The sequence below is a fragment of the Artemia franciscana genome, chromosome 13 (assembly GCF_032884065.1).
Source record: "Artemia franciscana chromosome 13, ASM3288406v1, whole genome shotgun sequence".
Lineage (NCBI taxonomy): Eukaryota > Metazoa > Arthropoda > Branchiopoda > Anostraca > Artemiidae > Artemia > Artemia franciscana.
In genome coordinates, this window is record NC_088875.1 from 46,922,345 (window position 1) to 46,945,567 (window position 23,223).

General features: G+C 34.8%; 1 protein-coding gene across 3 annotated transcripts in view; it reads right to left on the reverse strand.

Annotated features, from left to right (window-relative positions):
• The window catches only part of LOC136035012 (cystathionine gamma-lyase-like), a 46,503-nt gene extending 25,446 nt beyond the window's left edge, over nt 1-21,057 (reverse strand). Inside the window, exon 1 of one of the 3 annotated variants that reach the window (XM_065716592.1) lies at nt 20,966-21,057. The gene's annotated coding sequence lies outside the window, so the exon portion shown is untranslated. Of the gene's footprint in view, nt 1-3,177; nt 3,313-9,420; nt 9,500-20,965 lie in introns of those variants that run through there. The other 2 variants (XM_065716591.1, XM_065716593.1) reach the window with 2 other exon arrangements.
• Nucleotides 21,058-23,223: the final 2,166 nt, after the last annotated feature.

Below are 23,223 nucleotides of genomic sequence, written 5' to 3' on the forward strand. Positions count from 1 at the left end.
TAGTTCTTTGTTGTGGTTTCCACAATTTTGTAACTGAACTATTATATTTTCCTCTTGTTTTGGTACGTTTATGATTAACCTACCTTAAATTCTTGAGTTTTTACTAGCTAACAAGGAAGTACCGGGTTGCCCTATCCTAAATCCTCCACTCTTTACGCCAAAGTTTGAGTCGTTTGTCTACGCCTTGAGAACAACTGCTGTAACACAAAGGCAGTTGATTTGGAATAGGAGCCTTTTTTAAAGTACTAAAAAGCTTTAGCATAAAGAGTGACAGATTGAGTAGGGGGGCAGCCCCCTCATATACGGATTGGTTCGTTTCAAGTTTTAATGCTACACCTTACTTTCATTTGAAACAATTTGAATTTTTTACTCAGTTAAATCCAAGTGCTTTCGATGAATTATTTTGGTTTCGACTAGTAACGGAAAAAAAAACATAACGGTAGAAGAAATATCATCAACTCACTTAAAAAAGCATTTATAGTTTGTGATACGTAATTCATGGAATAGTTTTTTTCCATTTTCTACATGACAAACAAATACAAAGTAGAAATAATAGGGAAAATCTTTTCAAGACAGTGGAAATCAGTTCTGTGAATATTTCGGCCCTATGTCAAAGGGCCGTCTTCAGCACAATACGAGAACAAGAGAGAATATATATATATAAATAAACTTATATTAAATTGTGAGAATTAAAACTAAATAATGTTATTTAAAAACTTTTTTAAAAACAGCCCTAGCATCCTTACTTCAACGAAGTTCAACCAGGACTAACAAAAAGAATGAAGTGAGAATATAAACTCATTCAAACTAAAGAGAACAAAGTGATTAAATGCAATTTCTCAGAGCCAACCTTGCTTTTTTAACAGCCTGTCTCAAAGGCCTTTTCGTAGCTGGTTCAGTACTATTATAAATCGGTTTACTAAATATTATAAAACCGATTTATTAAAAAAGGCTGTTTTTAAAAAGTTTTTAAATAAAATTATTTAGTTTTAATTCTCACAATTTAATGTAAGTTTATACATATATATATATATATATATATATATATATATATATATATATATATATATATATATATATTTCTCCCTTGTTCCTGCATTATGCTGAAGACGGACCTTGGACATAGGGCCAAAATATTCACAGAGCTGATTTCCACTGTCTTGAGAAGAATTTGCCTATTGTTTCTACTTTGTATTTGTTTGTTATGGAAAGGCAGTGTGGTCTTCGTCGCTATTTTCTACATGTGGTGACAAAACATTAAGAGGTTTACAAAGTAATGTCTACTTCGAACAACTTTAAACGTTGTACCCAAAACAACTATAAGTGAGAATATTGATGAAAAAATAATGTGCAGTCCACTAAGTATTAGAGGCATGTGTTTTTTCAAGAAACTATATTTTACTCTGCTTAAGGTGAAACATTTACTGACCAATTTTCTTCTCAGAATTCGGGACTTTTGTCTTATAGCCACCACACTCAAGATCCTGTATCGCGAACATGATATAATAACCGATTTTCATGGTCTTTATTCCAGACAATATTTCCTTTGGCTCAGTGGGAAACTACATTGTAGCTATATTTTTTATTAAATACTTAGTTGGTATTTTGGTTAGGTTAGGTTGGATATTCAATATAATGCGAGCTGGGCAGCCCTCCCCCCTCCTTCCATACTTCTTTGTTGTAGTTTTCACAATTTTGTTGATAAAGTTTAATAATTTCCATCATATTCTGTTTATTCCACTAGCATTAACCAAACTTAACTTTTCGACAGAGCTTGAGAGTGGTGGCTACATCACACAAGTATCCAAAATTCATTCAATGTTCAAGATGGGTTAGACTCCAAAGTGGTTTAAGATCACACCCAGCATGCTAATAAAGGTTACTTTAATGGCATTCTATGAAAACAGATGTCTTTCAAGCATGCCCATGAAATATCAGGTGGATGAGGGAAAAGGGCAAGATCCCTTTCCCACCCTCATTCCTTTACAACACTATCGAAGCAATACCTTTCAGAAGTCTAAATTGCAGAACATCCTAACTACTATAAGAATATATAAAAAAAAAACTTGACAGTTTCCTGTAAATGCATACAGTGTAATACTCAGAGGGAGGGGTGTACCGTTTACACAAACTACCTCTCAAATTTTCCAATTACCTAATATGAACAGATGCCTACTCCCACCAAAGATCACTCCCAAGGACCCAGAATAAATGTGAATTAAATAAAGAAGCAATTTCGACCTATTATACTTCCTTTCATAACTGAAAAAAATGTATCATACTGCACAGCAGGACTAGAAGTAATCCCAAACTATTCCATAGCTTGGTCACCACAGTGGTAAAAGGCTGCTCTAAAACATATTTTTATAGCTTTTATCTTTAGTTAATCCAAAAATGGATTAGGAAAACGGTGTTTAACCAAAAACAAACAGTTGGACCATAAAACATACAATAAAAACTAGAAATTTCGAATTCGTTATCTTCCATCTGTTTGGAAATTTGGCTGGTCTACAAATTCAGATTCTATCCATTCAGATTCAATTCAAGAATAAAAACGATAAACTTTATATTGGCAACTCAAAAATTAGGATCAAACTGCACTGATTAGGCCTTATTCCAGAGGAAATGAGGAGTCTAATCCAAACAGAAAGTGATCAGAGTAGCCTAGATTGAAATTTTGCAATTAGTAAAAGGTAGCGTTAAGCTGATAAATACAAAACAAAGAAATACAAAGTGTCAAATTCTAAATCAGTACTTAAACCGTGAATTATAAAAACACTCACAAATAAACCAACTATAAAATAATAAACCATGCAAAGAACTAAAAAAATAAAAAAAAGTTAGAAGTCCTCTTTAATAATTGGAAACTCTACGAGTGATGAATATTAAAATTAAATCAGCTATTTTACATTTACGATTCTAAATCAAGGAGAGGGAGAAGGACATTGATAAAAGTATAAGATTCTCAATTAATTCAATTTTTATTTCACCATTTTATTCCCTAATCATTACAATTTTTCCCTTTTTGAAAGGTGGAATTTATTAAAGTGTCAAGCTTGCAAAAAAAATATGAAACAGGTATATATTATTTTGTATAATGAATGTGAGGCAAGATTGCAACGCATTGTTTGTGAGCACGAAACAAGCATGAACGACCATTTTCAGTTATCAACTTACAGAGTAATGAACGTTCCTTCACCTCATTCAGTTAAAGACTAAGAAAATATTGGAGCATGTTGCTCTTTTCCTCTGTCTAACTATGGACGAGTCTCTGATTGGACAGAAAGTGATCAGCCTCTTAATTGTACTTCCCGAGACGTTTTCTTTGAAAAACAAAGTCAAACATTTTCTGGTGTAGGCTAAATAGAAAGCATCGGTGCTACGAAAATAACTATTTTACTTTAATTACATTTTACTGTTATCAGTTTTAGTTCTCTTTCCTTTTTAGACGAGACTTAAAAATCTTTAAAGCAGTAAACTGTAGCAAGGGAGGACAATCCCCCCTAGGAGTAGGCAGGGAGGACAATCCCCCCTCCATGGAAAGTAATAAGACATTAAAAGCATACAAAAATAGGCAAATCAGAAATACTCCCTTCCAAGTATTTTTAAAAACAGCTTTTGCTTGCACTCCCCCCCCCCCCCAGGAATGTCATGGTGGCGCACAAGATAATATAGAATACAAAGAACTAGACCTCCATTGCCAAAGCCTCGAGGAGTGTCACAGCAACCATGATTTATGGTTCATAGTTCCGAAGCAACATATGCCGCTTTAGCTCATGGGTGGGTGATACATTTGTATGTTCAACAGTAAAGCAGTAAAATGTAGCAGGTATAACAGAAATAGAAGTAGGCAGGGGGGACAATCCCCCCTCCATGGAAAGTAATAAGACATTAAAACACTCGTATGTTCAACTTGTAATTGCATAACTTCTGAAAGTAACTTCCGTGTGTACGATGCAATCGCCAAACTCTGTGTCTGTACTGCTTTTGTTTTTATCTGCATTAAGACTCTGTACTACTATGGTTAATGATTATCCATGCAACGGTTCATTGTGGAAATTTTTATTTCTCATTATAAGATCTATTTTATCTATATCTATTTTATTTAAGAAATATTTATCTGTTTTATCTAAGATCTATTTTAAATATATTTTATCTAGTTTTTTTTCTTTATTTTTAATTCTTTGACATGTTGCGGTTCGTATACATACATATATTTTATATGCAGTCAGTGGTCAATGAATGAACCTTGGCCAGCTTTAACTGTATTGTTTTTTTATGTTTTATCCCGTGTTTGAGTTTTGGCCCTGAAATTTAAATTTGGCTTTTCGTAACTTCTGATAGTTATTTTTGGAAATGAAGACCTTACAAGAAAAAGGGTATTACAAGGTCCTTTTAATAAAAAAAAATATATGACGAAGAAAGATATAAGAAACAAAGACAGAGGAGGATACATTCACATGACTTATAAATATAGATTAGCTATATTTATTATATTTATTACCTATAGATTAGATATATAATATAGATTAGCTATATTCGTGGCAAAAAGGGTTTGTTTTTTTCTTCTGTTGAATAGTTGGCTTTCTACATACAAGATATTCTTCGAAGGATCGGGAAGGGTTTGATAAGGTAAAAGCTGAGCAAAAACTGAGGAGAATACTTTGACTTATCTATTGATCAGGGTAAAAAGATACACGGGAGACTATACTAAGCCAATGGACTTGCACTAGTAGCTGGCAATAAAGCTCTGAGTAGTTTAAGTGTCAAAGATGAAGACACTCAAATGCTATAAATTCTGATTAACTATTTTACCTTTATGTTCTTTTTTTTTTTTAGTTTTTATGCTAACTGGTCTTATAAGTCAGAAGCAAAATTTGTGCGATGGAAACTTATTTTAGAATATTGCAAAAAATTCTAAATCAGATGCCAGGCTGACCTCTCTCGCTCAAATCTACAAGAGTGCATGTCATCTTGCTTTTCATGTATTAAACGTCCAAAATACAATAAACGTCGAAATCAAATTTTTTTGAAAAAATGTTTCTAAATCAGGATTCGGGTATTGTTTCCCAAAAGTTTATGAGAGATATGGTATTTTGCTTAGGTTGTCGAAGAGGTGATAGAAGGTTTTATAATTATTCAAAGTTAATTGGTTTCTTTTGGATACAGATGAGTGCAAGTCTTTTGACTGACTTTTCATGGCATTAGATTTTTAAAACAAAATAAACATCAAAATCGAAAATTTTAGGAAAACACTAGGAACTTCTCAAATTCAAAATCAGGATTTGCGGTATTATTTCCCAAAAATTTATGAGATATGAAAATTTCGCTTAGGTTTTCGAAGAGATAATAATGAGGTTGTGATAGTATTCAAAATTATTTTAGTTCTAAAAAGTTTGTGAAAACTTTAATTTTTCCGAGCAAGGTTTATTTTCAGATATAAAAGAGTACGTGTCTTCTTGCTTACTTTACACGACATTAAATGTCTAAAATATAATAAAAATCTGAATAAAAAAAAAAAAATAGAAAAACAATTGGAACTTCTCTGTTTAGAAATCAGGATCTACGGTACTATTTCCCAAAATTATATGAAAGATACAGAACTTCTGCTTAGGTTTTCGAAGAAATGAAGCATTATCAGTATTCAAAATATTCGACTTCTAAAAAGTTTAGCTTCTAAGCTGGGATATTTTATTCAGGTAAAATGTTGGGAATTTGCATGGCAAAAACTCAAAATAGAAAGTCACGGAACGCATTTCGTTTTTGAAAACCAACAACAGCTCCAATTCTTAGAAGATCAAGATCTGTTTATCCTTGATCGAAAACAAATCAATCCTTTTCTAGAAAAAAATTTCTCTAAGATATCAGAAAATTTGGTGCGTCATGTAACCTTTGGAAATGATTTCTAAATGAACGAAGCGATGTAATAATAATAAAGTTCAAATAGTTCTATAATAAAGTTCAAGCCATTATGTGTAAAACCCAAACAACAGCCAAGAGCTCATATGGCACTTGTAACGACGTCGGAAGAGCCAAGAGCTTCTTCCCGCTAAGTTTCATTATGATCCCTCCACTCTAAGCGTTTTCCAAGATTTCCGGTTTCCCCCTCCAACTTTCACCAATGCCACCGGATTCGGTCGGGATTTAAAATAAGAGCTCTGAAACACGAGGTCATCCTAAATATTAAATTTCGTTAAGATCCGATAACTCGTTCGCAAGTTAAAAATACCTGATTTTTTCTAATTTTTTCGGACTAAACACCCTTTCACTTCCCCCAGATGGTCAAATCGGGGAAGCGACTATTTCTGATTTAATCTGGTCGGGTTCCTGATACGCCTGCCAACTTTCAGCGATCGTTATACTGATCACGTATCTAGTTTTGGATCTTCTTCGTGTAAAAACTGGGGTGGTCCGAGATTCGAACCTGAGACCTCTCACAACCTAAGCGAGAATCATACCCCTAGACCACAAGCCATACTTAAGAAGAACAATCATTTCTTTTATTGGCAATAAAATTCTTATCGACTATCTTGTTCGCTCCACCCCCCAGATAATCTACTCGGGGAAGAGACTATTTCTAATTTAATCTAGTCTGATCCCTGATATACCTGCCAACTTTAATCGTCCTAGCTTATCTGAAGTGCCCAAACTAGCAAATCCCCCCAACTCCCCCAAAGAGAGCAAATCCGGCCCAGATATGTCAATAACGTATCTAGGACATGTGCTTATTCTTTGCACCAAGTTTCATCCTGATCTCAACACTCTAAGCGTTTTCCAAGATTTCTGGTTTCCCTCGCTAACTTCCCCCAATGTCAACGGATCCGGTCAGGATCTTAAATGAGAGTTCTGAGACACGAGGTCCTTCTAAATATTAGATTTCATTAGGACCTGGTCACCCATTCGTAAGTCAAAAATACCTCATTTTTTCTAATTTTTACGAATTAACCCGCCCCTCCCCAACTCCCCCAAAGGAGCCAATCCGGTCTTGTTATGTCAATAACGTATCTAGGACTTGTGCTTGTTCTTCCCACCAAGTATCGTCACGATCTCTCTACTCTAAGCGTTTTCCAAGATTTCCGGTTTCCTCCTCCAACTCCCCCAATGTCACCAGATCCGGTCAGGACTTAAAACAAGAGCTCTGAGACACGAGGTCCTTCTAAATATCAAATTTCATTAGGATCCAATCGCCAGCTCGTAAGTTAAAAATACCTCATTTTTTCTGATTTTTCCAAATTACCAAATTAGATCCCCTCCCCAACTCCCCCAAAGAGAGCGGATCCGGTCCGGTTATTTCAATCACGTATCTAAGACTTGTGATTATTCTCCCCACCAAGTTTCATCCTAACCTCTCCACTCTAAGCGTTTTCCAAGATTTCCGGTAGCCTCCTTCAACCCCCCCCCCAATGACACTGGATCCAGTCAGGATTTAAAATAAGAGTTCTGAGAAACGAGGTCCTTCTAAATATCAAATTTCATTGGGATCCAATCACCCGTTCTTAAGTTAAAAATACCTCATTTTTTCGAATTTTTCCGAATTAGGTCCTTCTCCCCCACTCCCCCAAAGAGAACATATCTGGTCCGGTTATTTCATTCACGTATCTTGGACTTGTGCTTATTTTCCAACCAAGTTTCATCACGATCTCTCCATTCTAAGTGTTTTCCAATATTTCCATTCTCCCCCCAACTCCCCCCAAATGTCAGCAGATCCGGTCAGGATTTAAAATGAGAGCTCTGGCACGATATCCTTCTAAATAACAAATTTCATTAAGTTCCGATCACCCATTCGTAAGTTAAAAACACCTCCTTTTTTTAATTTTTCCGATTTAACCGTCTCCCACTCTCCCCAGATGTTTGAATCTGGAAACGACTATTTCTAATTTAATCTGGTCTGGTCCCTGATATGCCTGCCAAATTTCATCGTCCTACCTTATCTGTAAGTGCCCAAACTAGCAAAACAAGGACCGACAGACCGACAGAAATCGCGATCGCTATATGTCACTTGGTAAATACCAAGTGCCACAAAAATCAGAATTTGGTATTAGAGATCAACTTTTCTAGAATTATTTCCAAGATATCTAAAAGAAACGCAGAAGTTTGTTCTCCAGTTCTCAGAAAATGTTTTAATGTTCTGCAGGAGTTCTGAAAAAGTCTATACGGCTAGGATAATTTAGTTTTAACATCATGTAGAACAAAGAGAAAAAAACAGAATCTCATATTTTTCTGGAAAACTTCTAGGAATTTTGAGAACATAATAAAAAGAGCTTGAGAACTCTTCTATCGTATTTCACGATCCCCGTCACCAAGAAAAATTTTGAGTTCGAATCTCCTATCACTTCGGAGCTACAAACTGCTGATCACGAGAAAAATACTGCTAGGGATGCTTGCGTATCAGAAGGTGCGAAAGCAGTATTTTTGTTCGGCAACAAAGCGATATATGTCGCGGCACATGCTATACATAAATAATTTGCAGTGGTATGGTCCACTGATCCATATCTCCCCCAACGTTTCATTAGCAGAAGACTCCTGTAAGGTGGTAATCTGGCCCTGAATATGACTATTGTGGGTAAATCAGATTTCAGAGTTATGGGTAGATCAGATTTTGCAGATCAGAAGAACGAGGGTTTATGCTCGACGACGTCTCTACTTGCGTCTTGACGGATCAAACAAATCAAGAAAAAAAAGCTACTGGTTGACCGGTGCAAAATTTACTCCTCGATAATTCATTAGCTGAAGAGCCGCTGTAAGGTCTCAACTTGGCCTTAACTATGAATTCTACGAGTGGATAGCAGATGCAAGAATTATAAGCTAAAATAATGGACAGCAAAAACGAAAAAAGAAGAATTTTATTCTAGTTTTACTAATGAGCAAAGCAGGTGTAGGGGAAGGAGGAGTTTTATGAAATTTTTCCTGAATAGCATTAACATCTGCCGCCTGGGTTAGTAATGCACGTGGAGTAACCCAGCAGCAATCAGCTGCAATAAACACACCTGGGGTCCCTTCAGACTTTGACAAGTTTTTGGGGAATTTAAACTTGTTTAGATAAAACAACTGTAGCCTATTTGACCCTATCTAAGAATATTGATTACGACGAAAAATGTTATGATTGAAATTGTTCAGAAAAATTTTATTTCATCGCACAAGAAGCTCATACGAAAGTCGCATATGATTCTGGTAGTGCCCTCCCCCCCCCCCGACAATTAAAAATATATATTTCATGATTCAAAATATAAGATTTTGCTAATGATTTTTCTCCAAACTGCATCCTTTTTAGAGGCTTAGTGCCACTATCTACTAAGATTGGTACACGAAGGTAGCCTACCCCACTTGAAATTTAGGCTACTATGGAATTGCTAAAATTCCCTTCCCCACTCTAAACGGGCTACAGAATGATCAAAAGCGGGGTCGTAAATTATAACTCACTTTTATTCACAAGATTAAAACTTGACCGGAACTTAAACTTACTAAGAACTCATTGTGTACTAACTGCAAAACTTGTAAACATAAGAGAAGTAAAGTCGCCTCTTTCGCGGGTCAGGGGCAGACCAACCAATCAGGGAAAAGGGGAAATGAATGGGCAATTTTTAACCTCATTACCAATTTGCTAGCTTTGACCATCACGCTCTGGCATCCTGAACAATTTAATACAAACCGAGTTATTTTTACCATTAGATTAAGAAAAAAAAAATCTTTGCCTTTAAAAAGTCCAGGTGAAAGCAATTTACATACAGGAGAAAAAAGGACATTTATCTGGTGAAAAAGTCTAAAATATAATATACAATAATCAAAATTTCAAATCACTGTACTTCTGGTTTTAACCCCCCTCCCCACATCTTCCAGGGCAAGGGCCATAAATTATGTAAGTTGCTCACTGTTGACATACATAAGGTTTTTACGGAAGGGGTGGTCGTATACATTTTGGAGTGGGCTCATTCGATTGTAAAGATTTTTAGTGACCTTTTAAGAGTCAAAAGTGACCGGAGGGCAAACCCCTCTCCCCTACTCCCTCTTTTCCTCAAATAGATCTAACCAAAATTTCGAGATAGCCATTTTGTTCAAAATAATCGAAAAGGAAAATCACCATGCCTCAGGGGCTGACCACCCCCCCTCTCTCCCTAGCCCCTGAGGCACGTATTGTGTGTTATATAAGTTACCATTGTTTATATGTTCTGTGTTCATCTTATTCAAAGAAGTTCAAAAGTCCAAAAACTCCTGGGGCAGGTATTGTATATTACGGAAGTTGACCATTGTTTTATATATGAGGTTGATTATTGGGAGATGGGGCATGTTTGAAAAGGAGTCTTCAAAAAGGTTAAGGATTTAAAGGTAAAACCTTCATAAAATGTTGAGAGGGATTTAAAACAAAATCAAAACACACCATAAGAAGGAGGGTTGTCAAAATGTACAATAGTAATATCTAAGGATGGCTAAGGGTATTAAGTTGGAATTTTAAAACCATATTGAGAGGGAAGTAAAAATAAAGGAACAAACAGCCCCAAGGGAAGAATTGAAAGTATACCATTTGTCCATTCTTAACATGCAGGATTTATCATTGAGAAACATAAACTGAATCAGTTAGGACACTAAGACACTGCTATTCCTCTTCCTCCTCCCTAACCACCACCAATAAAACGATATGCCATAAATATACATGGGGATCGATAAGGATTGGACGACAAGTCCGGAAGACTCATTCAATTTCTGATGGGTCAATGAAGCTTAGAAAATAAGGACATTGAAACGTACTCCTTCAAGCATCTTACCCCCCCCCCACGCACACACACAGACTTACCGCCCTCCTCAATAATGCATCATTGTATTTTGAAGTAAACCCCTTCAGTTAAATAAAACACTAAAATAAACGCCAAAAATATTTTGGTGCAATAAGAAGGGAGATGTCACCCTGCAACACCATTGCAGTTATTACCCAAAATTGTCCACGAAAAAATCCAGACAGACAATTTGATCCCCGCTGAATATTTCCCCCTGGCAATTCCACTGTAACATTCTCTCCATACGCAAAACTGTGCATTCAAAGAGAAAGAAAGACAAAAAAGAATTCGTAGACGAACTCAGAGAAATTCTTCCAAACGAAAAATATTCGTATGTTTCCCAAATACAAATATTATCTATAAGCCATGGAGCAAGAATTACAGCCCTTTCCCTAGGGGCTGTGGGGGGTCAGATCATCCCCAGAGACATATTTATGGGATCTTTCAATCATGATAAACCAAATGGTTATCTCAAAATTTCCTTCGGATTTGTTTGGGGAAAAAGTATCTTCAGTTTTAGGTAAATTCCCTGTCGTTTTACTTGTTACTGTTGTTTATCCATGGTCATTCTTTGGCAAAATACATACAATTCCAAATATTTGTAGATGAAAGCTTGAAATCTTTGCCTAAGGATTCTGTGATTGTTTTTTAGTTAGGGAGGGAGAGAGATGCATCAAAGGGTGCATTTTAAAACCGAAACGTCCTAATTCTTATCGATCCTTAGAGGATTATTCCTAAGCAAGGGGCGAGGATGGTAGATGTAGAAATTGATACATAATCCCTCTTGATTTCTGGGAATATTTCTAATCTATACTGTTATTATAAAAGAAAAGAGTAGCATTAAACCCCAAATATGAGCAAGAATTATTCGGTATATCAGAAGGGTTTATTTATCCCCAATCTCCTCTTCCTCACACCCAGCCTCCCGCTCATGGTCACAAACACTTTGGAGGCGCTCATTCCAACAAAAATTGAGAATTCTAGTCCTTTAAGTCGAAAGTGATTGGAGACCAACCAGCCCCTATCCTAGAACCGTTCTTGATATCTGGTCCTTTTTTATATCCAGAAAGCGATTACACATCCATGATCTTTCTTTGGTAAAAAATTCACAATTCTAAACATTTGTAGATGAGAGGTTTAAACCTCTACAATAGGGTTCTCTTATTATTTTCTAGATAGGGGGGGGGGGGGGTCAGATGCCTCAAAGGGCATATTTTAATGCCAAAAAATCCTAACTTTCATTGAGCCTTCATATAAATACCGAATTAGTTCTAAGGAAGAGGGTGGAGGAAGAAATTCATATATAATCCCTCTTGATTTCCAGGAATATTTCTCGACTACACTGTTAATGTGAAAGTAAACAGTAGCATTAAAACCCTAAAATAGGCAGAATGTATTCCGTAGAGGAGACGGGCCACCCCTTCTCCATCCCCATTCTCCACCTCGTGGTCACAGAAACTTGGGAGGATGCTCCTTCGATCGTAAATTAATAGTTCTAGTTCTTTTTATAAGTTGGAATAGGTTGTTAACCAACCATCCACTGTCCTAAAATTATTTTGATATCTGATCCTTTTGTAACCCCTTAGGACATTTGAATGACCTTATTAGGTGCCTATTTTGCACCTTAACTGTGACTGCTCCATTTTGCGTGTGGGGGAATTTTCCAAGGGGGGATTATCTTGAAGTTCTTCAGGGTAAATTTTCCATGGGGGCGGGGGATCAAATCCCATAAATAATTACTTCCGGATCACAGATAGTTTCCGGTTCATTGGCTAAGATTATTTATTGAAAGTCTTGAGTTCTTTAATAGCCTATTGCCTAAATGTAACCTGAATTTTTAATGGAGGCGGCCCAAACTTCTTCTTCTTCCAATTAGAAACAAAATGTTACTAAATTTAGAATTAAATAAAAAAAAACAATTTTTGTTTTTAATTGAAACCAAGGAGCGACATTAAAACGTAAAACGAGCAGAAATTATCCTGTATTTGAAAGGGGCTGTCCCCTCCTCAACACCCCACTATTTATACTAAAGTTATTTATCGTTTTAAAAAGTAGAGCTGTGAGAAAGAGTCGAGCATAAAGAGCGGGGCGTTAAGGAGGGGACAGCCCCTTTCATATACGTAATAATTTCTATTCGTATGACGCTCCTTACTTTCAGTTAAAAAAACGTGTTTTTTTATATTTGATTTCTGAACATTTTTGAATTAAAGCAGTTTTGATTTTGGCCCATGAATAATTAAATTACAATGAATAATTAAATGAATAATTATGAACGAATGAATAATTAATGAATAATTAAACGAAATTTGCACATTAATTTTACTTTTTTTGGCTATATAGCTCAAAGTTTTGACTGGACGAGTTTGAGAAAAAAGGGACGGGGGAGGGAACCTATTTACCCTCCAGTTTTTTTGGATAGTAAAAAGCCCACTAGAATTTTAATTTAAAAATTTAATTTAATTTAATTTTTTTAATTTAATTTAAGAAATTTAATTTTAATTTAAATTTAATTTATTTAGGACGAGTTTGAGAAAAAAGGGACGGGGGAGGGAACCTATTTACCCTCCAGTTTTTTTGGTAAAAAGCCCACTAGAACTTTAAATTTTATATACGAACGTTTTTATTAGTAATAAATATACGTAACTTACGGATTAGCTTACGTAACGAAATTCGTGTATTTTTATTATGAATATGATGGGTTTCGCCCCCTCGTCAATACTTCGCTCTTTACGCTAAATTCACATTCTGTTCGAATTCTTTAAGAATGACCCCTGAATCACAAAGGCCGTTTAATTAGAATATGTAGTTCTTTTGGAATTACTACAAAATACTATCGTAAACAGCGAGGTATTGAGGAGGGGACGAACCCCCTCATTTAGGTAATAATTTATGTTTGTTTGAAGTTTTATTGTTGCTCCTTACTTTCAGTTGAAAAAACTTGTTTTGTTTTTTATTTAATTTCTCATTCCTTTTTTGAATAATGCTGGAAAATCTAGTGCCCCCTTCATGGAAATTCACTTCCTCAATGGAAAGACCCTCCGACCTAACTCCCACCCCCGACCCCCATCAGAACCCTCTCTCCTGAAAACGTCTGTATGCTTCCAAATAACCAATACTAAATGTAAACAATGGGTAAAGTTCATAACTTGCAGCACTTCCCCTAGGGACTGTGGGGGATTAAGTCGTCCTCAAAGTCAGTTATTAGATTTTTTCGACTATACTGAACAAAATGGCTATCTCAAAGTTTTGACCCGGTGACTGGTAAAAAATGAGTGTATGAGGGGGCGTAGTCGCCCTTGAATTTTTTGGTCACTTAATTTCAGTTAGAAAGAGCCCTCTATATATATATATATATATATATATATATATATATATATATATATATATATATATATATATATATATATATATAGTGGATATTCAGGCAGGCAGCAACTGGAATGTTGACTCTTCTGGAATTTTCTTTTAATATCGTGTATTCTCCAAATAAATTGTCTATTTTCATTCTAATGCGCAAAAATTCTAATGATGTAAGTTGGACATGATTTTTTTTTATCTATGACATTTTTTTTCTTGTTTCAAATTCGATAAAACCTTAAATATCAAAAGCTAGTAAAGGCTTGAAGCTCAAGATCCTTTCCGCAGTCCTTGTTTTTACTGTGGATTTTCTTTTTCTGTAAGTTTAAAACAGTTTGTGGTAACATATCGTAAATAAGGAGCAGCGTTGCCAAAAAGTAACCTTAACTCTAAAACAATAAATTTTTATGATATCTGCTACTTTAAAAGGATTGGCTTTTATGCTGATTCCAAACATATAACATTTTATAATTTTAATTTAACTCATTGAAAGGTACGAGCCAGAGAAAATTTGCCTGATTTTCAAATAAGTGGGTAAATATCCCCAAAAAGTGAAGTAATGTTAAAGAAAATCAAGTCATCAGATTCTGCATATCAATAAACTCTACTGTAGAGGTTTCAACCTCCTATCTACAAAAATTTGTAGTTTTGTATTTTTGCCCGAAAAAAAGATCACAGTTGTAATTTTTTTTTTTTTTTTTGCAGGGATAATTGTATTAATCCATTAGTCTTAGAAGACCAGACAAGGGCTCATTCAAACAGAAATTAAAAGTTCTAGTACCGTTTACGACTGACCAAAAAAGATTGGAGGACAACTATCCTACCCTCCTATACTTTTCTCCGAAGATATCCAATCAAAATTCTGAGATAGCCATTTGGTTTGGCATAGTTGAAGGACTATGCCTCTAGGGTTTGTTATTGTATACAGACACTTTTAAGGGGGACATTCCATGGGATGAATTTTATGGTGGGAGAAAAGTTTCTAGGGGGAATTTACGTTTAAAACTTTTTCACAGAGGGGGAGGGGGATTTCCCCCAAGATTTGAAAAACAATCAGAAGTAAAATAAAAAAAAAAATTTCAGCTCAAAGCAAGAAGGAACATTAAAACTTGAAATAAACAGAAATTATTCTCTATATGAGGGAGACTGCATCTTTCTAAATCCTCGCTGGTTACACTGAAGTTTTCAAGTGCTTTAAAAAGTTTATTAATCCGATTCAATGGCCCTTGTGTTTCAGCAGTTGTTCTTTAAGAATTGATAAGAAGTCTGACAAAGCTTGAAAAAAAGTCAACCTTTTTCATAAAGAGCATGACATTGAGGAGGGGGCAGCCTCTCTAACAAATTATAAATTTAATGTTGCTCATTACTACTGAACAAACAACTTTTTTTTGGCTTACTCGCTTCTATAACTAAAGTTTATGAGAGATCAGTGTCTATTTGAAGGAGAAGTATTTGAAGGAGAAGGTCATTTAAAAAAAAAAAAATCAAAATCTATCTGGGGTAAAAATAGAGGAGACCCCCCCCCCTAAGGAAGTAGTAGAGGTTACAACTTCAAGAGCCTTCCCTCATAATTTAGGCTCTAGATCCATTTAGGTAACATTATTGACAAATTGAAATTAGTCAACTAATTTCCAAGATTAAGAATTTTACAGAATTTTTTGCCCAAAGATTAAGCAAAAAAATTGGCAAAAATTTTTGCCTAAAGATTAAGCAAAGATTGGGCAAAAAAGAATTTTTGCCCAAAATTAAGAATTTCTGTCATCTAGAATTTTACTCAAACATAAAGATATATTGAAGAGAACGTCTGAAATGGTAAAAGCAAAAAATAGAGGCATTTTAATAGCTTAAAAACAGCTTCCTTAAGTTAATAAGAACTTGGGCAAACAGGGCAGGTACTATCATGCAAAATTAAGTAATGGCAATATAACCCTCATAATTTTTACATTCTACCTTGCTGCTTAAGATTATTTTGAGCTCAGTACTTTTCCTATTTAATTAGATAAAAGTACCATTTAGAGACTTAAGAGAATGTAGGAAAGTTGTTGAGCAAGATGAATAAAATCATTAGGAGCATACCATTTGAAGATGGGTACTACAACCACAACAATAATTTTATCTGATTGACAAATACATCACAGGCACAAGTGTGATCACTTTGCGCGGTTTTGTGTTCTTTAGCCGCAAGCCTGTTTTCTTGCTGTTCTTGTAATTCCTCGGCATGCTTTCTTTTCTTACTTTCTCTATCAGCTGCAAGTTTTTTGGCATAGACTCTTTCAGCAGCTTCCTTGGCTGTTGCCATTGTAGGTTCTTCAGTCATTTTACAATTAAACATTTCTCCATCCACGATCTTCTTATAATTAAAAATTGGTCTTTGAAGGATTTTCTTAAATACTTTTAATGACGTCATTGTAATAACAAACATGACGACAACTAACTTCATGACGACATGATGACATGACGTCACTCAACAGACCCACAGACAAACAACTTATATTATATATATATATATATATATATATATATATATATATATATATATATATATATATATATATATATATATATATATATATGTATATATATATATATATAAAATATAGTATATTACAGATTTTTATCCTATTTAGTTTCTTTTATAAGAACCACTGTCCTAGGTTATTAGCTTAAAAGAAAATCTGATAATTATAGGTGCATTGCTTCTTCTAAAATTAACATTATGTTTACATTTGATTCCCAAGCAACACTGTTTCTAAATATAATGTTTTTTTTTGTTTTTTTTTTACAAACACAATTGTATCTTAGCCTCTTCTCCTTAATAAGGTCAGCTACATCCGTCGACAATATACAGATCTTTGCTGATTGTATTGGTTTGAATTATTTTTCCTTATTTCTTGTTAATAGTTGGCTCATAGGAAAAAATATTGCCAACGCCCCCCAAAAAAATGCACTAATGCAACACTGTTTCTAAACATGATTTTTTTTTTTACAAAGATAATTGTGTCTAAGCCTCTTCCCCTTAATAAGGTCAGCTACATTCATAGACAATATACAAATCTTTGCTGATTGTGTTGGTTTGCACTAGGCTATTTTTCCTTATTTCTTATTAATAGTTGGCTCATATCACAATTATTGCCAAACTGAAAAAAATACTGACATTTTGTACTGATTCCATCACGGGGGGGGGGGTAAAAACTGGGATAAAGTTGTCATTGTAACCACAATTATATATAGATACATAGTCACATGAGGAATCAAATAATGTAACTCTTTTGCTGCAGCAGTGCTTTTTTGTCAGAGGCCATGGACATGAGTATTAAAAAAAACTAGCCCTTGCCTTAAAATTTTGCAAAAATGTTACTTGTCTTCTAGAATGTAGAGTAAAAAAGACAGTATCCAAAAAAATATTTAAAATTAAAACCCTCACACCTTGTTGCACAAGATGAATTGAAGAGACTTGTACATATCAATGAATAACTAAAAATATAAGCTATACATCAATATGGTTATTATTAAAATTATTTAAGATAAAACATTTGAAATTACTAGTTTATTGAAACTAGTATGTTTGAAGAAAGTTTTCTCCTTGTCCATTGCAAGTAAAACAAGAGGTGACACAAAGAAGCTGCAAGTTTCCTGTTGTGCTCAATGTGAGCACCAGTATTTTTCTCTGAATGTGCTGTCCCTTACTTTCAGTTTGGTTTTCAGTTTGGTCACTAAGTTTGGAGAAAACTTATTTGAGGTTTTCTTTCTCTGATTTTTTAGAATTTTCTGAATAAATATTATTTTGATATCATATCATGCATGAAGGAAGCTGAGAGGGTGGCTGTTCCCAAAGAACGTGTTAAATTTAATACGCGGAAGCCTGAATGGTCATGGGATCTGGGTCTAAAATCAGTGAAAAATAAAGCCAAATTTTGGCTACGTATTTGGGTTTCCTGTGAACGACCACGTAGCGGTGTAGTATTTCAGCTTAAACAGAAAACTAAATTAGAGTATAAAAAGTATTTATGGTCTGCAAAATCTAAAATTTGCAAATTCCCACCAAGTAATTTAGATTGGAAAAATGTGGTAAATTCAAATAAAATTGATGATTCTTTGTCAACAAGTAGCCCAATTAGTCCTGCTGCTTGGTGCAAATATTATGACCAGATTTTCAACACTATAAACCATTTTGTTCATGCTACTTTTATGAGGTTTCTTATTTCTGCACTTCCTATGTCACTCTGCCAGAACCAGATCCTCCCAATTAATTTAGTGTTGGTGGCACAAGCTATAAAGAAGCTTAAGTCTAGCTCTATTGATTGTGATGTTATAAGTGCCAAACACCTAAATGTTGATTGTCCAGCTCTAGTCCAACATTTACAACTTCTGTTTCAAATGTGCTTATGCACCTCACAGAGCTTGCTGGCAAAATACCCCAGTCTACTTATAAGTATCTGCCCACCCACAGAGGCCTTACTTGTTTGCTTTAGTTTCTTGTTTTTTCTGTTTTGTGAAGTGTTTGTTTTGTTTCTTTTATTGATACTCCACTTTGATTTTTTTTGTAGCAGGTCAAAAATAAATTATTAAATTATTATTATTATTACTGGAACAGCCCCTCTAAAGCCACTATTCAGTCCCAAATCATAGATGCATTCAAGACAAGAGTTGATCAGGTGCTGTAATAGAGGTTGCACCAACAGGTGTTGCACCAGGGCTGGTGCAAAGTGCAGGCTAACTTGGGATGCAAAACCATAGTCATGTCACACCACCAGCAAGATGTTCCACAGGAGGCTCATCACCATATGGGTGAGGTGATGCCATTTTAACCTATAAGTTAATGAGGGCTAAAATACTCCCAGGATTATTCCTCACTGTTGGTCCTAGCTCAAGAGCTAGAGGTCATCAGTTGAAACTTGTTAAGCAGCCTACCCTATCCAGAGTCTACAATCAATTCTTTCCCTCAATAATCATCAACAGTTAGAATACCTTCTCTGAAAAAAAATAACTGCTGAATTTATGGATATCTTCAAATGAAGACTGGATGCTGAGAGGCCTCTAGAGAGTGTAAACTCACTGGGAAGCTATTGATCACCATAATGCACCTGTTCACTAAAGAATCCTGAATACAACTCAAATTGTCAACTCTGGAGCTCTACAAGGAGAAATCCTTAAATTGCTCTAAGCTACAATACAAGGTAGCCAAGTATCCTTTCAGTATTTCAGTTTTATTCATATACTCTGCTAACATAAAGTTGATTTTCTTCTGATTGTAAAAATTAATTTTTATTGCTTGATATTTATTATATAAATCACAAGTATTCAATATATTTTTTCTTTTCAATTGCTTGTCAAAACACAAACCACATTTTTATTTTAGGCCTATGCTGAAAAGTTATTGGTAAAAATTTCACCCAGAATGCAGGGCTACTACCTTTTACATTGCATCATACAGTAGCAAAATGGGAGTGATCCAAAAACATATCTCTATTTTTCTGGAATGCTAAAGAAGAGATCTTTTAGAAGCTTTCATAGAATCCTCAGAACAGGTCAGTTTTCTATAGTATATCTTTGCCTTTATGATAATATATTACTAATTTTTGAGATTTAATTGTCATTGTCACTTTAACTTGATTATGGATAATTGATTCTAACAGCCTACCCTATCCAGAGTCTGCACTCAATTCTTTTCCTCAAGAATCATAATCATGTGGAATAAACTCAATGAAGAAACTGTTACTGCTGAATCTATGGATATCTTCAAATGAAGACTGGATGCTGAGTGGTCCTCTAGAGAATATGAACTCAATTGGGAAGCTATTGATCACCATAGTGCACCTGGTCACTAAAGAATCCTGAATACAACTAAAAATGCCAACTCTGGAGCTCCACAAGGAGAAATCCTTAGATTGCTCAAGGCTACAATTTAAGGTAATATCCTTTCAGTAATTCCATTTTACTCGCATATTAACAGAAAGTTGATTTCCTTCTGATTCTAAAATCTAATTTTTATCACTTGATATTTATTCTATAAATCACAAATATTAAACATAATTTTTCTTTTCCATTGCTTGTCAAAACAGAGACCACATTTTCAATTTAGGCTGGAAAATTATTGGTGGAAATTTAATTAAGAATGCAGGGCTCTTGTTACTACCCCAACATTGCATCATGCCATAGTAAAACGGGGGCAGTCCAGAAACCTATCCATATTCTTCTGAAATGCCAAAGAAGAGTTCTTTTACAGGCTTTTATAGAATCCTCAGAACAAGACAGATTTCTTCAGTATATCTTTGCCTTTATGATAATACCTGACTCATTTTCAGATTTCATTGTCACTTCAACTTCATTTGAGATAATTGATTCCAACTTTGCCCCCCCCCCCCCCAGGGATTTAACAAAATTACACCACTGTTTGAGAAAAGCCTAGGCTGTTGGAGAGTTTCTGATCTCATAACTGCTTTTAGGGCTGATCTGTAGTTATGTACAGTTTAGACACTCTGAAAATTGACCATTGATCTATTTAAGCTACTCCTATAGCACTCTATATACTAAGAGGCTAGAACTCAACATTTTTTAAACCATATTTTAAGTTTTAATCACTATGAGCTGTTTTAAGCCCCTTTAAAAAGTTAAATGGAATTTACTTAGAAAGCAGTTGTTGAATCAGATGATACAGGCTATTCACTTTTTCCCTAGCTAATTTAGGCTATGTGAATAGGCCTATGCATAAATTTGACATTCTTTGGTTAACAGAGAGGTCCCCCTGGTCTAAGGGTATTCTTTCCTTAAAAACTTTCAGCATTTATTTGAAAAGATATTAGATTGTTTAAACTAATTGAAATAAGTAGATAACTTACAATAGAACTAGTCAAAAAGGGTGACAAATCACACCTCTAATCTACTTCTTCTTCGATTTGAAACGAAAGATATTACGACGTTTCTCAAGTACAACAAAATTTCAACTAAGGGCACGTTTTTGCCGTCCAGAAAAATGTTTGGCTTGTGTTGTAAACTCATAAGACTGCTGACTCTTTTTAGGGCCTCAATTTTCATAGGCATAATTCAAATATTAAACTGTTTTCCAAATCAAGGCCTCTCGACACAAGGACCTACGGTTTTAAGATTTAATCCGTACAAAAAAAAACTTTCTTTTATTCTTTTCAGACCCCACTTTCTGCCAAACTATTGTTTCGCATGGCATTGGGTCCCTTTGGCTCGTCAACTTGCAGATGTCATATTCAGAATGTTCGTATTTTTTTGAAACACTTTTTGGCTTTTGACTGGCCTGGGTTTATTGTGCATCTGATCTTGCAGCTTTATTTATTATTCTGCATTGGGGTCCTCTTAGCAGGTCAACAAGAAATATATAAGTTTCGGACCAACCAAAAAAACGCGAATTCTTTTTGGGGGCTTGCACCCCCCAGACAATCCATTTTTTCTACATTAGAATCTTCTCGGCCCAAGGAATTACGGCTGTTTGTTTCAAACTGATTTAGGAACAACAGTTTTTAATGAAGAGGTTCCTAACATTATTTACTTTCCAACTAGATGGGTGTCCCTCTTGGCTCTAGAAATGATCTTTGAGGAGCCTCAGCTGATCAGGCACCCAAGATCAAATGTGCTCTTTTTTATTTTATGGTACACACTTTCAAATTTTTATAATTTATGGCCCTTGCCCCATAGGCTGTAGAAGCCAAGTCATCTTGAAGGTATATTAATTGGATCCAGGTATACTAATTTAATCTTTTGGTTACTGTGAGAAGCTTGGTATCTGAAAATTCTGGTTGGATGTCCTGAGAGAGGGACTGGTAGCACACAAAAATGCAGGAAGGGGCTAGTTACCCTCTTATTACTTTAATCCTAAAAAAGGTCACAAAAAGTTTCAATTTTGTAATTACCTTTTAATGCTAAGTGGTCAGAGAAGAAAAAGACAATGAATGTACATAGCTTTTAACTTAGACAACGCTACAGAGTTGACTCTGATAGGTAAAATTGATTTAAATTTCAATTAAATTATTCCATAAAATGCAAAAGAATAAATTCCTATACAAGATAAGAGATAAGATTTATTTTAACAAAGCGGCTATCACAAGCCCAAAAGGACCGAACTCAAAATTGCCTGGGTTTATTGTGCATCTGATCTTGCAGCTTTATTTATTATTCTACATTGGGGTCCTCATAGCAGGTCAACAAGAAATATATAAGTTTATATATTTTATATATTTTTTAAGAAAAATAATTGTTAAAACTGTTGACTTTAAAAGGTTGACTTTCATATCACTAGCAAATTCCTATACAAGATAAGAGATAAGATTTATTTTAACAAAGCGGCTATCACAAGCCCAAAAGGACTGAACTCAAAATTGCCTGGGTTTATTGTGCATCTGATCTTGCAGCTTTATTTATTATTCTACATTGAGGTCCTCATAGCAGGTCAACAAGAAATATATAAGTTTATGTATATTATATATTTTTTAAGAAAAATAATTGTTAAAACTGTTGACTTTAAAAGGTTGACTTTCATATCACTAGCAACTGCTTCATTTGATATTGATAGTGTGTGGTAGAAGTAGAGTGAAGATTTCCGAATTGCGTTTGGTCAACATTTGAGATTATTTTTAATTTCAACCAATCAGCTAAGGAGCCTTCATATAACTTGGAAAAAACCGGAGTAAGATTAATGGGTCGGACACCAGCAAATCTTGTTTGCTACCTTTTTTTTACGGGACTAATAAAACCTAATTTTCAACAATCAGGGAACTTATCAGTAGAGGTAATTTCATTAAAAAGTATGGCAAAAGTTTCTGAAGGAATGTCTGCGTCTGCAAAGGCTTTGATTAGTATAATTGGGATGTCTAGTGGACAGGTGCTGCATTTTTTAATGTTTTAACTTTTGCCTCAATATCTGAGGGCAAAATGATAGGGAGATTGAGAGAGTGTAGATTATGTAGATTATGTAGCAGCATTAAGAGAGAGGGGAGGGAAGCTCTGGACTATGGAGGAAAGTAATTTATTCAGATCATTGGCTGTAACAAGGGGCTCTTCTTGTAAATGGAAATCTATATTATTATGTGTTTTCCCACAATTTTTTTTATACTTTTGTACCACTGTTTTG